The sequence below is a fragment of the Microtus pennsylvanicus genome, chromosome X (genome assembly GCF_037038515.1).
Source record: "Microtus pennsylvanicus isolate mMicPen1 chromosome X, mMicPen1.hap1, whole genome shotgun sequence".
NCBI lineage: Eukaryota > Metazoa > Chordata > Mammalia > Rodentia > Cricetidae > Microtus > Microtus pennsylvanicus.
The window spans coordinates 29416557-29431670 of record NC_134601.1 but is presented as its reverse complement, the minus strand read 5'-3'; the positions used below and the strand labels follow the sequence as shown (position 1 = coordinate 29431670).

Here is a 15114-nt window from a genome sequence, read left to right as displayed (position 1 = left end):
GTTGGACTTACCTAACACCTTGTCACTAACAGATGACGTTGGACCTCAAATTTAAAATATCAGAATATGTCTCCTTAACAAAGCTTTAAGTTTCTACCAGTCAAAGGACTGCATGTCATCACATAGTAGCTAGTGCCTGTAGCTGAGGTTTCTCTGCTTTACCATACTAGTCTACTTAATATTATCACCAATGTACTTAAATAGAGTCTGTACTTTCTTCATTCTGTTATTATAGAAATTTCATGAATCTGTTTCCACATTGTAACATGCAATTTGTACTAACATAAACCTGTCTCTCTCATGTTTACTCACAGATATTTGACTCCAGAGTGAACTCTCTTCTTCCTTTGAGGTGAGAGCTGTGTGTTTACTTTGACATTTGTTAGTGTGTGTTGTGTATATACTCATGCTTGTGCATATATGTCCCTGGATATATATATATTGTGAAAGTTAGTTAATCACTTACTGCCGTGATAGGTTATGTGTTATAATTCTCCTGGTCCTCTTCAATGTTGACCTGGTGTGTAGTATACTGCTTACATATCTCCGTAGTTCTTTACTCATGTGCTGACTTATATCAGTATGGCTCAACACCCATTTTCCCAAACTGTTATCCTCTCTATTGCCGTTCTCTATTTCCATGCTCCATTTGTCCCAATATTGGCCAGAGGAATCCATTTAAGATGGCATCAATGTTCATCTGGTGCCTCTGGAGAATGTCTTGGGTCTAAGCATTGTACTATCTGAGCCCTGTGTGGAAAGGAAATAATGAGGCCCACCTCAAAGAATAATTTTCAGGGCCTCAATTGAGAGAAAACAAATCCTGTGTATTTATGTGGTTGGCAGATTTCCCTTGCCTCCTTTGTGCTGCCCATGGTAGGCTGTGGCATGAAAGTAGGGGCCTGAGTGCACACAGAGAGGGGGAGTTCTTGCCACGGGAATGGGAAATGCACAAGCTCACATTCCCAGATGTCTACAGTCACAGTTATCACTGTATATGCCCAGGGTGGTGAGTTGACCTGGGAGGATGAAAAACATCATTGTGTACCTTCCAGTGATGTCGTCTGCACAGACAAGGCACCATCATTGCATCCCCTGGGATTTATGTGCCTCCTCATCCTGATTTCCTCTATTTCATGAGTTTTCTTTTCCCTTATGTTACCTTCTAGTGTAAAGCAAAGGGTTTAATCTCTGCAACCCAGAAGCAGGAGTTCATGGGGAAGAACCCAGTGTGCTGTGATGTCCACCAGACAGGAAGTGTGAACTGGACATTGGGACATTAAGGGTGAGTTAGTTCCCTATCCCCATCCTTAACCATTCAATATGATAACAGTACCTCATCTTCTGTTCATTAGCAGCTCTTTGAGGTTAAATGTGATCCCATGTGCCTAAATGCCTTGTCATCTCAGGTGGGTGGAAGGATCAAGGCACTGTGAAGTGAGTATGTTACATCAGCTATCCCAGATCTCCCTGGTCGGTGTTAGTGCTACGCAGATATCATGACATCTCAAACTCTGGTGCCCTCTGTGAGAGTAGGTACTCACTCATGTGGTACACAGACTTCCCTGTGGAAAAACAGTAAACAAATAAAAATTAATTAATTAATTGTGCTAACTTAGGACAAGAATACTTGTAAAATCACATATTAACTTTACAATTTAATTTACTAAAAGAAATTTTCAAAGCGATAAGAACATTTCAAAAAATTATTTTTTATTTTTGACTTTTTAATAACGTATTGTATATTTTTCCTAATGGGAAAACAGAACCCATTTAAAGACTCCAAGTATTCTTACATGTAATTTTAAACAATGTAACTTTGAGAGCCATAAAAATCTTCACATTTCTCACTCTCCTGCCCTCCTCACACACCCTTTGTACTGACACCTAATCTCATGGCTCTCTCTAGTCCTCACTCAGGCCGTCATGCATGAGCCATCCTTATTCTATGTGAGCTTCTGTCCAAAGCATTAATACGCTCACAACCTTTGCTTCATCCTGGCTTTTTCTGAAATTCTTTTCTGCAGCCTAGATCCAGTTTACCAGGGTCAAGGTCGTCAAAGGACAGGGTGATCCTCAGGCTGCTGGTCAAGGTACTGGACTGCTCCTCCCTACCACTACAGGGAGTCCCAGAAAACCTCAGTGACCAGCATATGCCTGCTTCACTGAAGGGTCTTTGTGTCTTTGCTAAAAGTGTCCCCTCACACGTGTGTGACTCTTCTGTCCCCTTCATATTCTTTTCTGTCTTATTGTCATTTCCAATCAGGCACGCTGTCTTCATTTCTCTAGGTTTATAAGGAGTCTGGAAGTCAGGTGTTCATCCTCCAACACTGTTCCTTTTCAAGGTTGTTTTCAAGCTGGGGTTTTTCATACTCACTGTGAGTTTCAGGATAAGCCCATTCATTTATGAAAAGTCTGTTAGAGTTCTGTTGGTATTGCACTGGATCTATAGGTCTGTTTGAGGAGAATAGACACCAGTATCTTCCATTGCATGAAGGGGATTGCAGAGTGAATTCTAATTGGTCTTAATAATAAAATCTGGAGTCAGATATTAAGTGGTTGGAGCTATAAGATCATAACAGCAGAGCAGCCAGCCACTAGTTCTTTCCTCGACAAAATCCTCAGACCAAATGGAGAATCCTGTCTCTACAAGACCTCAGACTGAATGCCTGGATCTCCTATCTCCTCCCACCTTATATTCCTCTCTTTTCCCAGCCACTTTCCTTTTCATTCTCCATCTCCCTAGTGCTGGGATTAAAGGTGTGTGACACCAAAGCACTTTGATGAAAGATGTGAGTCACCACTGCCTGACTCTGTTTCTCTTTTAGACTGGATCAATGTAATGTAGCCCAGCATGGCCTTGAACTCAGAGTTCTGTTTCTTAAGTGTTGGGAAAGGTGAGTGCCAACACTGCCTGTCCTCTCTGGCTAACTAGTGACTATCTGCACACACTGATCCTCAGGCAAGCTTTATTGTCAGGGAAGAAACAAAATATCTCCACAGTCAACGAATCTATACATCTTTACTCTCAGCAATGATTTGTCCCATTCAGTGTCTAGGCACTACAGAGAAGCGGGCAAAGTTTTCCTAATTATTTCATATTTCCTAATGCTATCTCCAGTGACAGGCATTTTAAATTACAGCTTACACATTTCACTGTGGTCAACTGTCTGTGGGTTGATTTTAACAGAAGCTCTCCTTTAGGTTGGAATGTCAGATTTCTTTCTCTATGATAAAAATGTCTTTGGTAACATATATTTGCTTTTGTTTCAATTTCATTATTTTGAAGTTACAAGTGCATTATGATAAAAGAAACAAATGTCCAACACCCAGTTTGGGGGAATTTTTCTAAGGCAGCCACAGGTCAAATGTTTGCCCAAATGGAATCTTTGGAATCATATAGTCCTTTACCTCCCAGCCAGCTCCATCAGGGAGGTGTTGAGATCACGGTTGCAGAGAAAGAAGAGGTACATGTGAAGAATTAGGTATGTATGTGTAACTCTAAAAAGGTTTGTATTATGAAGAATCCTTAGGTAATTATTTTCAAAATATCTAATATTATTTTTCCCAACACAAAAAGGGAAAGGTCAGTACTCGTGTGTTTCCCCTCTTGTTTTCCCATCAGAAATGCAGATTTTAGCAGTGTCTGCTATGGACTGTGTACAGAGGGGGTGTTTATGGATCGTTCTTGCCATATGGATTATTACCATGACGCCTGCTAAGGGTTGCTCTGATACCTACTTCCCTGTGCAGTTACTAGTATACAAGCATTGCTTGTCTTTGAGTAAAGTTCACTTTTTTTCTTTTGATTATCTTGCGTTTGTGTCTACTCAGAAACACCCATTTTTTAAAGGAGTACTCCTTTGTCATCATTATATATTGTGATGGTTAAATTATCCTATAACGTGCCCGTGCGAGGACACACATTCAGGTGGACCTGCTCTTCATGTGTTATCTGCCTAGAATTCTGGATTATCTGACCACCCCCAGAAGACAGTAATCACCAAATGCTAGTTGTCAGTGACACTTTGTCTCCTCTTTCTGTCAATGTCAGGTCTCTTCTATGAGAAGAACAGCAGGAAGGCAGAGAAAACACGCAGAATGTTGACAAGAAGCTGACATGAGCCCTTGTTTTCAGTATGTGAGAGTCGTAAGAGCCAATGGTTTGTGTGTGTGTGTGTGTGTGTGTGTGTGTGTGTGTGATGTGTACATGTGTGTATGTGTGAAGGGTTCGTGAGATGAACAAAGAGGAAGATGTAACTGCACATCTTTGACTTGACTGGATGCAGACAGACTACTCCATCCCTATATTCAGTACAGTAGAGTGCATGAGCATTCTCATCTGCCTTCCTCCCCTCTCCATGAGATTTGTCTCCCCTTACTCTGCCTTCTAGTAGAACAGGGGAGAAAAGTGTGAACTCTCCATGCAGAACCAGCTCTTTGAGAAGAACCAAGTGTGGTGTGGTCTTGCCAGATGTTACCTAGGAAGAGTGACAAGATCATGTGGACTCACCAGGTGAGTCATTTCCTATTCTCTTCCCATCTCTGTGACCAGCAGGAGATCTGTGATGCTTTCTAGGAATATATCCTGTTGAGCAGGTAGCAGCAAGAGCAGTACAATGTGGAACAATGGCAGTCATAGACTCCCCAGGTAACTGAACCCTGCATGGGTCCCTTTAAATGATCAGGACTGAAATGGAAGCCATTCCTTCAGATGATTTCTCGAATGGCCATGCATTTCTGCATCACATTTGCAGGGAGTGCTTATTAAAATGGTAGATATCTGGGTCCACAATAGACACCGAATAAAACCTTGTGAAGTGGGGTGTGGCATAGCCACTTCTTTCTGATGGCTGTCCATGTTAACAAGTACTGCCAGTGGGTTTGATATTCTGTCTTCTAGGATATGGAGTCACAGACTGCTTAATTCCATACCATGTTCTCTTGCTACTCCCGTAAATACCAGTGTGTTACTTGACATGTCAAATATGCATCAATTCCTTCATGTATGTTTATCCAGATATTCACATACTGGCCTCCTTTGTGGGCACCATGTTCCTGCACTGTGAAGATTAGCACGGGTCCTTGTATATCGTGTTAGATAGGTAAACTGTCAGTAAGCAGAAGAAATCAGTAATCAGAGCAATTCAATGTATTATTGGCGCTTTAAAGATCATAAAGTTGATAGGAAATAGTTGTGATGGGGATTGTGGTACGTGATGTTACCCCCAAAGGTTTCAGAAGTTAGCATGTGATCTGAGTACTGAATGACAAAAAGAAGCAATGCCATGCACAAGCCATATTATGGGCGTGCTTGCTTCCATGGAGGACAGTGGATCTAATTGCAGAGGACAAGGCCAGTGGCCAGGACCTTGAAGACAATGTGGACACTGCTTGTGGATAGGATAGAAAGGAATATGTGTGTCGTTTTCAGCTCTGTATGACATTTGGATTATATGATCATTGTGGAACGTGAGTTATGGAATTGTCATGATTTAATTCCTTTTGGTGGAAGGTGACTTGGCACTGCACAGAGAAAGGCCTGAGGAGGGCGAGATGAAGGAGTGTGTGGAGAGAGTGGAGATGTTTCAGAAGACAGGGGAGGGATGGAAGTTTGAAAGAGGGATGAAGCCATGCTGCAGTGATCAGCAGGAGAGCTGCCCTGTGCAGCCTTGTCTGGGAGAGGGCAGATAGCACCTGTATGCGCTGTGCATTTTCCTTGTGGAGACGTTGCTCTAACATCTCTGGATTTGTCTGACCACATCGAGACACAGTGCTTCCGTTCACTGTCATCAGTTGTTCCACGTGTATTGACACAGGGTAGTTTGAATACCCAAACTAGTTGTTGTAAAACTTATCAATTTGATAACGTGTCAGCTGATGAATAATTTTCAGATGTAAACGTTTCTATGTAAAACTAACTGTAGCATAATTTCCAAAAGAATAAGAATCTAACATTTGTCTAATGAAAAGCAAACCTAACGTTTAAAGTATTTTTGAAAGTGGTTGTTCTACAGCATGCACTGCTCTTGGCAGGTTTACAGATGAAGCAAGTGCGTAGGCTTTAGGCAGAGTCAAAGTGAAATCAGTCTCTAGGTGCTGCAGCTACTGCTTGTCCCTATTCTTTCTCCAGAAGAAGACTGCCTTTAGAAATGCGAATTTCTGACAGGTGGGCGTGGCACACACATTTATTCCCAGGACTCAGGAGACAGAGATGTATGGTTAAGCCTGCCCGTTAGGGGGCGGGCTTGCCTCGGGCGAATGTTTACTTATAAATTGGGCTAGCAGGAGCCAAGCACATCCCTTCTGCTTCCTGTTTCTCTGTGGGAACCATGGTACTCTAAGTCTATTTCTACATTAAAGCTGTATATATTTTTTTACAATCTGCCTGCATTCATTTTACGTCGGAACACAGAGACAGTATAAAGTCTGAGTTCAAGGCCAGGCTGTAATTCCAATTGCCACATACGCAGAAACTTCTGACTGGTATTTAAAGCAGATATTATAACTAAAGGACCCTAAAATCACTAGGTGAGCATTCTAATGCTCTCATTTCACAGATTGGGGAGCAGGGCTCAGAGCACAGGGTCTCACTCTGTTTTCTCCTCACAGAAATGCCCAGCCTGTCTTTGGAAAATGGGTCCAGCACATCCAGGCTCAGGGAACCAAAGTTGCTGGGGCTAAAAAGATTCCATATCTCTCTGACTCTAGAACAGTGGTTCTCAGCCTGTGACTTGTGACCTCTTCAGCAAACGTTTATCCCCAAAACTATTTCCATCATGATTCTGAACTGTAACAATATTACAGCGATGATGAAGCAACAAAAATAATTTTCTGGCTGGGATCACCACAACATGAGGAATTGTATTAAGAGACAAGTCACAGCATTAGGCAGGCTGGGAACTACTGCTGTACAGACATCCAAACACAGAATCCGGCTTCTCAAATATGTCTGGGAACCCTTCATCATTGTCCTCATACTCCTAGGGAGGCACAGCCCCACATCAGGACAAACACACTCACATCTCTGCGCAAGGGAAATCCTGTTCTCCTTTCCCTGTCATTTCTATTTCCACACACTATGCTATATTTCCAAATTAGCTTTTTTTTTATATCTTCATCACTCATCTTAAGGATGTGTCTGATCCTTTGACCAACCTTTTTCCTGTTTTGTGATTCTTCTGCAGGGGCTGGGTCATTGTTCTCCACACACAACCACAGACAGTACAACAGCAGCCTCCAGTCCCTTGTTGCTGACCTTTGAGGAAGCTGGGCATCTAAGGTAGGTTTGCTGGCAGGAGACTTTCTCTCAGGAACATGATGTCCTTGCCAGAGTCTGGACTCGAGGATGCTGCAGTACTTAGATCTGCCCAGCATCTGACGGCCCTGTTTGAAGCTCTTCACAAATGTGGTGGGAGCACATTTGGGGATTTTTACAAGTGGTCCCTAGACACTGCTATGGCTCCCCTGGCTGTGCAGGACATTCCCAGCTATATTCTTGATTTCTCTGGTAGCTGTTCAATAAGAATGCTATACCATGAAAAGAAGCCATTGGTGAATTTAAAAAGCCAAAGTATAGAGATGGGCGACATAGCTCACGTGGCAGAATGATTGTCCAAAATGTAAATTGCTTTGTGTTCTTTGACCCTCTGGGCATGTTCACCCTCACCTGTAATACCAGCACTCAAGACGTAGAGGCAGAAGGAAAGAGACGTGAGAGTCATTACTGTTTATGTGAGTATGGCTCCCAGCACCCATGGCAGATAGCTCACAACTGCCTTTAACTCCAGCTCCATCAGGAGTCAATGCCCCTGCCCATCAAGACAGACAGACAGACAAACAGACAGACAGACAGACAGACAGACAGACATAAGTAAAAGTAAAACTAAAATCTAAACAAAAAAAGAAGCATCAGCTCCAGGTCATTGAACCAAGGAGAAAACACAGTGGAATTTAGAATATGAACATTATTATGGCCAACGGACTTTAACAGTCTACAGTCTTCCTGGAGAGATGGCTCAGTGGTTAAGAGTGCATTCTATTCTTGCTGAGGACGCAAGGTCTGTTTCCAGCATCCATTTCCAACATCTCTGATGGACCGTACCACAGCTCCAGGAAGATATGACCTCTCCTGACCTTTGTAGGCACCTGCATTAATGTGTACATACACACAGAAATATACACAACATAATTATTATTAAGTTATGCACATTCTTTGCCTTAAAATTAGTTACAAATTAAAATAATTGCTGTGAAACATTAAAGAAAAATGCTCAAATGCCAGGCAATAGTGAAAACAGTTTTCATTAGTTTTATATGGCAAATGTGTGCACTTCCAGCTATTTGAACACTGGGGTTACAGGATCATTACTGCTAAGAAGTTCCAGAACAGCCTGAATAGCATAGAGAGGCCCTGCCTCAAAATGAAAACCAAACAAAAACCAGAAATATCTCAGAAAATGCTAAATTTCTTAGAAAAACCATCTTAGAGTCCATGGTTTTTCAAGAGATGTGGATCATTATAAAATAAATTTTTGTAGGGAAATCAATGATAAAATTACTTATTTCTTGGGAATGCAACAATACACATGTAGAAAATGGAATGAAAATGTTACTGGGCCGAGAAGAAAACAGTAGCATTAAGAATGTGTTTGCATTAAAATGAATACTTGAGCTGGGGCAGTGTACTAAGCTGGGAAGACCAGCAGCACTCTGAAGGATGAGGGAGGAAGGGGAAGAGTCCCAGGCTGGGCTGGGCTGCTCTGAGACTCTGCACTAAACACATAAAGTAGTTAGCAGGACTATTATCGTTCCATTCAGTGTGGGAAAGTTTCAGCTTATTTCTGTCATGGGAAACCAATCCTTTTGCACTGGATGCGAGGCAGAGCCCTGTGTGCCCCTGGCAGACACATTAAAGATTACCATCTCCTAAATGGGGAAGTGACTTCTTCACCACCACATACAGCAAGGCGCACAGAAAATGGCAGCTGGGACTCAACTCAGATCATTCTCAGGAGAGTTCCCTGCAGACAGCTCTGTGTCTTAGGGGTAGGAATCAGCCCAGCGACAGACACAGATTTCCTTATGGTACTACATGTGCTTTCCTGTGGTGTTTCAAATTTCGTATCCAGGAAGCAAAGTACTTTAAAGTGTAAACTGAGAAAATACTTGTGCTCGGGTAGTAAAAGTGGGGCTGGGGAGACAGCTAAATCAGTAAAGTGCTGGCCTTGTGGGCATGAGGCCCTGATTTCCATCCCCAGAGAGCATCATCAAGAAAATGAAGTTAAACTACAGCAGGAAAAGTAGCAGGTGTGTCGGGAGATGCTTTTGTGTGAAGGTGGAGGCGAGCCCATCCCTGCAGTGTGCTGACCAGCCAACCCAGCCTGTCTTGCTTGTTCCAAGCCAGTTGGAAACCTTGTCTAAGAAAAACTTCATGGGGATGGCGCCTGAGGTACAACACCGGAGTTAAGATTATAACTCTAGATTTCTAATTATTCGTTCCTGAACGGTATGTGTTTACTTCTTTTTAAGTGTTCACTTTAATATTTTAATGCCTTTGTTTCTCATATATGTCTTGAAAAAAGCAATCATTTTAGAGTCTATTTCAGTCAGCAATAAGAACATGGGTTATTTTTGGCTTTTGTTTTGTGTTTGGTAAGTTATGTCCATTTACATTTTTTACATTTAGTTGTCTTCCTATTTTGTGTGTCTGGCAAGGCCATACATGATCTACAGTGTACGTGTAGAGGTCAGAGGACCACATGCAGGAGTCATTTCTCTGCTTCCACAATGTGAGTCCTGGGGATCCAACTGAAGTCATCAGAAGCAGTCCTAGGGCTTCTATTACACTTTAATACGATCTACATATAAGGAGAGTCACACAGTATACCCTTTTGTCCATCATATTTACTTGTAAACTTTCATTGCATTGAGTCATTGAACTCATGCATGGCCTCTAGTTTCTGGTACACTATCATCATGGGACCCTCAACAAAACTCCTCTAGGATATCCTGCAGTCACCCCAAGTAACGGAGATTCTGCAGGTATTGTTCCACAGGACCAGTCAATTCCAGCATTCCAGTAGGCCTTAGATGGTGTAGATGTTAGGATGGACCAAGCCAAGAACCCCAATATGGGCCTGGGTGGTAGCTGAGCTGATCAGGTCATTCCACAGGGGCTGCCTGCCTTAGGATAGGGCCGAAGCCAGCTCACCTATGCCCATGGCACCAGGCCCAGTTTTCCAATGCCCATGGTGAGGTGTGGGACTAGCCCTCCTGTGAAGGTCAGGGCCAGCTCTTGACACAATGGCCACCAAAGGGCAGAATCAGCTCAGCCTGGCCCTTGGATATCATCATTCATGGTTCTTAAGGCCCTTATGTAGTAACATGGGCCACAAACATCAGCACATACCCTAGTTCTGGTAGGACCATGGACCCAACATGATTCTGGCAGCAACTTGTCCTTGATGTCACCATTTCCCAGGTGGTTTCACAGACCACACAGATCAGGATGGCACCAGCTGCAGCAAAGCCCTTGGACACCAACGTGGCCTCAGGTGGTGGCCCACACCTCAGGCATTCGCATGGCCTTCAGTGGTAACAGGAGTCAGGAAGACAAAGACCCTGGCTATTGCTGGGTCACAGATATGGCCCTTGTCAGCAGCTCAGGCATGGACAACATCATGGCCCCGGTTGACAGCTCGGGTCTCTCAGATCAGTGTCACTCCAATGGCAACACAGCACTCAGATCCCAACATGGCCAGAGGACACAGCCCAGACTCCAGGTTCCTGTGTGCCCTTTGGTGGCAGCATGGACCATGGATGTTAACATAGACCCAAGCTGCAACAAGACCAAAGACCCAGAAATGATCTATGATAGCAACCTCGGTCCTGATGACACCATGACCATGAAAGGCAGAGGAAGCTCATTGGCTGGGCCACGTGCTGAGTGCTCATCACTCCCTGGCCCCTGGGAAGGTCTGAGACTGGGGCCCCCCGCAGCTCCAACGGGGGGGGGCTCTCCCCTAGAGGGGAGGTGATTTCCCAGAGAGCAGGGCTCCTTGCGGGCAGACTGGGCAGGAGAGGCCAGCACCCTCATGGCTGGCAGATGCCCCCCTCGCTGGATTTCGGAACAGACTCACGGCCAGCAGCAGGAGTTCAATGGCTAAGGTGAGGCAAGTGCCTCATATGCAATTCAGACTATTCTCCCCCGCCCTCATTTTACGATCAATGGAATTGAGTAATGGAACAGAGTTCTGTTTCTTGATTGTTGGGAAAGGTGAGTGCCACCACTGCCTGGCCTCTCTGGCTAATAGTGGCTATGTGCACACACTCATCCACAGGCAAGCTTTATTGTCATGGGACAATATCACCACAGTCCACAGGTTAGTACTCATGTGTTTTTCCATGAGTCATGCAGATTTTAGCAGTGTATGCTATGGACTGTGTACAGAGGGGGTGTTTTATGGATGGTTCTTGCCATATGGATTATTACCATGACTCCTGCTAAGTGTTGCTCTGATACCTACTTCCCTGTGCAGTTACTAGTATACAAGCATTGCTTGTCTTTGAGTAAAGTTTCACTTTTTTCTGTTTTGCTTATTTTTTTTTTACATGAGCTATGATGGTTTATTTGCCTTTCCGGGCTTTGATCTTCCTCAGATAGAACTCCAGCTCCTTGCCTTCTAGCACATAGCCTTCTGCTCTGCCACACTGGCCTGGTCTTGAGGCGATACAGGCCAGAAGCTTGCCCTGCTGGAACTGCTCCTCCAGAAGACTGCTGATCTTGGCGTCCTTTTTCCTTTCATCGTATTTCTTCTGAATTTTCTTTGATCGTTTTTTGTTTAATATTTCTTCCTCCTCAGGAGTCAGCTTGGCCCCCTTCTTGCGGCCCAGGGGCAGTGCATAGTGGGACTCGTACCACTGTCGGTACGGGGTGCTGTCAATGAGCACGATGCAGTTCTTGACCAGAGTCTTGGTGCGGACCAGCTCGTTATTGGATGCATTGTAGACGACGTCAATGATCCTTGTCTTGCGAGTACAGCACTCAGAACCCCGGGAAAAGTTCCCCAGATCCAATCTTAGGGCACGGTAATTCTTATTGCCTCCTCGCACACGGACCGTGTGGATGCCACGAGGGCCAATCTTAGTGTTAGCCGCAGGCCGTCCCAGCTCATACTTCCGCTTCTTGTGGTAGGGCTTTCTCTTGCCCCCGGTCTTGCGGCGCTTGTGCCAGTTGTCCCGAGAGATGCCCATCGCTCGGCGCTGTCTGTTTTGCTTATTAATGTACATACTCGTGCATTTGTGTCTACTCAGAAACACCCATTTTTAAAGGAGTACTCCTTTGTGATCATTATATATTGTGATGCTTAAATTATCCCATAACGTGTCCGTGCGAGGACACACATTCAATTGGACCTGCTCTTCATGTGTTATCTGCCTAGAATTCTGGATTATCTGACTGCCCCTGGGAAGGAAGTCACCAGCAAATGCTATTTGTCAGTGACACTCTGTGTCCTCTGTCTATCAATGTCAGGTCTCTTCTATGATAAGAACAACAGGACTGCAGAGAGAACACGCAGAAGGTTGACAAGAAGCTGACATGAGCCCTTGATTCCAGTATGTGAGAGTCATAAGTGCCAATGGTGTGTGTGTGTGTGTGTGTGTGTGTGTGTGTGTGTGTGTGTGTGATGTGTACATGGGTGTGTATAGGAAGGGTCTGTGAGATGAACAAAGAAGAGGAAGATGTGACTGCACATCTTTGACTTGACTGGATGCAGACAGACTACTCCATCCCTATATTCAGTACAGTAGAGTGCATGAGCAGGTGGACCCAGATTTCTACCATTTTAATAAGCACTCCCTCCAAATTTGATGCAGTAATGCATAGCCCATTTGGGGGAAATGGTCTGATAGGGATGACTTCCATTTCAGTCCTGGATATTTAAAGGGACCCCTACAGAGTTCAGTCATCTGGGGAGTCTATGAATGCCATTGTTCCAAAGAGTGCTGCTCTTTGCTGCTACCTGCTCAACACGATGTGTTCCTACAAGGCATCACAGATCCGCTGCAGGTAACAAAGATGGAAAGAGAAAAGAAAATGACTCACCTGGTGAGTCCCACATGATCTTGTCACTCTTGCTAGGTAACAGGCTGGCAAGACCACACCACACTTGGTTCTTCTCTACGAGCTGGTTCTGCATGGAGAGTTCACAGTTTTCTCCCCTGTTCTACTAGAAGGCAGAGTAAGGGGAGAGAAAGCTCATGGAGAGGGGAGGAAGGCAGATGAGAACGCTCATGCACTCTACTGTACTGAATATAGGGATGGAGTAGCCTGTCTGTATCTAGTCAAGTCAAAGATGTGCAGTGACATCTTCCTCTTCTTTGTTCATCTCACAGACCCTTCCTATACACACCCATGTACACATCACACACACACACACACACACACATCACACACACACACACACAAACACACATACACACACACACACACACACACACACACACCATTGGCACTTACGACTCTCACATACAAAAACAAGGGCTCATGTCAGCTTCTTGTCAACCTTCTGCGTGTTTTCTCTGCCTTCCTGTTGTTCTTATCATAGAAGAGACCTGACATTGACAGAAAGAGGAGACAAAGTGTCACTGACAACTAGCATTTGGTGATTACTGTCTTCTGGGGGTGGTCAGATAATCCAGAATTCTAAGCAGATAACACATGAAGAGCAGGTCCACTTGAACGTGTGTCCTCGCACGGGCATGTTATGGGATAATTTAACCATCAAAATATATAATGATCACAAAGGAGTACTCCTTTAAAAATGGGTGTTTCTGAGTGGACACAAACGCATGAGTAAATACATTAATAAGCAAAACAGATAAAAGTGAAACTTTACTCAAAGACAAAAAATGCTTGTAGACTAGTAACTGCACAGGAAAGTAGGTATCAGAGCAACACTTAGCAGGTGTCATGGTAATAATCCATAAGGCAAGAACCATCCATAAACACCCCCTCTGTACACAGTCCATAGCAGACACTGCTAAAATCTGCATTTCTGATGGGAAAACAAGAGGGGAAACACACGAGTACTAACCTTGATCCTTTTCTGTTGGGAAAAATAATATTAGATATTTTGAAAATAATTACCTAAGTATTCTTCATAATACAAACCTTTCTGGAGTTACACATACATACCTAATTCTTCACATGTATCCCCTTCTTTCTCTACAACCGTGATCTCAACACCTCCCTGATGGAGGTGGTTGGGAGGTGAAGGACTATCTCTATGATCCAAAGATTCCATTTGGGCAAACATTTGACCTGTGGCTGCCTTAGAAAAATTCCCCCAAACTGGGTGTTGGACATTTGTTTCTTTTATCATAAATCACTTGCAACTTCAAAATAATGAAATTGAAACAAAAGCAAATATATGTTACCAAAGACATTTTCATCATAGAGAAAGAAACCTGACATTCCAACCTAAAAGAGAGCTTCTGTTAAAATCAACCCACAGACAGTTGACCACAGTGAAATGTGTAAGCTGTAATTTAAAATGCCTGTCACTGGAGATAGCATTAGGAAATATGAAATAATTAGGAAAACTCTGCCCACTTCTCTGTAGTGCCTAGACACTGAATGGGACAAATCATTGCTGAGAGTAAAGATGTATAGATTCGTCGACTGTGGTGATATTTTGTTTCTTCCCTGACAATAAAGCTTGCCTGAGGATCAGTGTGTGCAGATAGTCACTAGTTAGCCATAGAGTATAGGCAGTGTTGGCACTCACCTTTCCCAACACTTAAGAAACAGAACTCTGAGTTGAAGGCCATGCTGGGCTACATTAGATCGATCCGGTCTAAAAGAGAAAGAGAGTCAGGCAGTGGTGACTCACACTTTTCTGTTTTTCCTTTTTTTAATTTATTTATTTATTAAAGATTTCTGTCTCTTCCCCGCCGTGGAAGAGAGGAATATAAGGTAGGGCGAGGCAGGAGATCCAGGCATTCCGTCTGAGGTCTTGTAGAGACAGGATGCTCCATTCTGTCTGAGAGTTTCATAGAGGAAAGAACTGGAAGCTGGCTGCTCTGCTGTTCTGATCTTATAGATTCAAC

General features: G+C 43.7%; 1 long non-coding RNA gene and 1 pseudogene across 2 annotated transcripts in view; one reads left to right on the top strand and one right to left on the bottom strand.

Annotated features, from left to right (window-relative positions):
- Window positions 1-297: 297 nt before the first annotated feature.
- The window catches only part of LOC142840233 (uncharacterized), a 76742-nt gene continuing 61925 nt past the window's right edge, over window positions 298-15114 (top strand). The window contains exons 1-2 of one of the 2 annotated variants that reach the window (XR_012908926.1): window positions 313-352; window positions 1170-1210. This is a non-coding gene — a long non-coding RNA (uncharacterized LOC142840233). Of the gene's footprint in view, window positions 353-1169; window positions 1211-15114 lie in introns of both variants that reach the window. The other variant, XR_012908925.1, reaches the window with a different exon arrangement.
- LOC142841333 (small ribosomal subunit protein eS8 pseudogene) lies at window positions 11627-12262 on the bottom strand (annotated as a pseudogene).